Genomic DNA, 1,359 nt, shown 5'->3' with positions numbered 1-1,359 from the left:
GAACAGAAAATTTCAAAGGTCAGCTCAAGAAGACAAAGTCAAATATTACAACAAAATGTGCAAAGATCTGGAATCAGAAAACTAGAAAGGAAGAACACACTCAGCATTTCTCAAGCTGAGGGAACTAAAGAAAAAATTCAAGCCTTGAATTTCATTATTGAAGGATTCTCTGGGCAAATTATTGAATGATACAGAAAGCATCAAAAGAAGATGGAAGGGATACACAGAGTCACTGTACAGAGGAAATGGTTGCTGTTCAACCATTTCAAGAGGTAGCATATTATCAAGCACCAATGAGCCAATGAAGGAAGCAGTCCAAGGTGCATTGAAGGAACTGGCAAAGAACAAGGCACCAGGAATTGACCGAATAAAAATTGAAATCTTTCAAAAAAGTGAGGCGGCACTGGAGGCACTCACTTATCTATGCCAAGAAATTTGGAAGACAACTAGCTGGCCAACTGATTGGAAGAGATCTGTATTTGTGCCCATTCCAAAGAAAGGTGACCTAATAGAATGCGGAAATCATCAGACAGTATCTTTGATATCCTATGTGAGTAAAGTTTTACTAAAGGTAATATAGAAATGGCTGCAAGCATACATTGACAGAGAACTTCCAGAGCTTCAAGCAGGATTCAGAAATGGACGTGGAACAATGGATATCATTGCTGATGTCTGATGGACCTTGGCTGAAAGCAGAGACTACCAGAAAGAAGTTTACCTGTGATTTATTAACTACGCAAAGGCTTTCGATTGTGTGGATCGTGACAAGCTATGGACAACACTGTGAAGTATGAGTATTCTGGTACATTTAATTGTGCTCATTAGGAATCTGTACATAGACCAAGAGGCAGTTGTTCAAACAAAACATGGGAACGCTGAATGGTTTAAAATTAAGAAAGGTGTGCAACAGGGTTGTATTCTTTCACCATACTTATTCAACCTTGTATGCTGAGCAAACAATCTGAGAAGCTGGGTATATGAGGATAAACATGGCATCAGGATTGGAGGAAGACTCATTAACAACCCACGATATGCAGATGATACAACTTTGTTTGCTGAAAGTTAAGAGGACTTAAAATACTGATGAAGATCAAAGATCACAGCCTTTGGTATGGATTGCATCTCAATGTAAATAAAACACAAATCCTCACCACTGGACCAATAAACTACATTCTTATCAATGGAGAAATGATTGAAGTTGCCAAGGACTTCATTCTGGGATCAACTATCAACACTCATGGAAGCAGCAGTCAAGAAATCAAATGATGTATTGCATTAGGCAAATCTGCTGCACAAGACCTTTTGAAAGTGTTGAAGAGCAAAGATGTCACTAGAGGACTAAGGTGCACCTGACCCAAG

The 1,359-nt window shown here is 39.0% G+C and overlaps 1 protein-coding gene across 1 annotated transcript in view; it reads right to left on the bottom strand.

Moving 5' to 3' along the window:
- LOC102820923 (zinc finger protein 629-like) overlaps window positions 1-1,359 on the bottom strand; it is a 15,981-nt gene that overhangs the window by 9,630 nt on the left and 4,992 nt on the right. The gene's annotated exons all lie outside the window — the stretch shown is intronic.

This window comes from Chrysochloris asiatica, unplaced genomic scaffold, assembly GCF_000296735.1.
Source record: "Chrysochloris asiatica unplaced genomic scaffold, ChrAsi1.0 scaffold00001, whole genome shotgun sequence".
Lineage (NCBI taxonomy): Eukaryota > Metazoa > Chordata > Mammalia > Afrosoricida > Chrysochloridae > Chrysochloris > Chrysochloris asiatica.
This window is presented reverse-complemented; position numbering and strand designations above follow the sequence as displayed.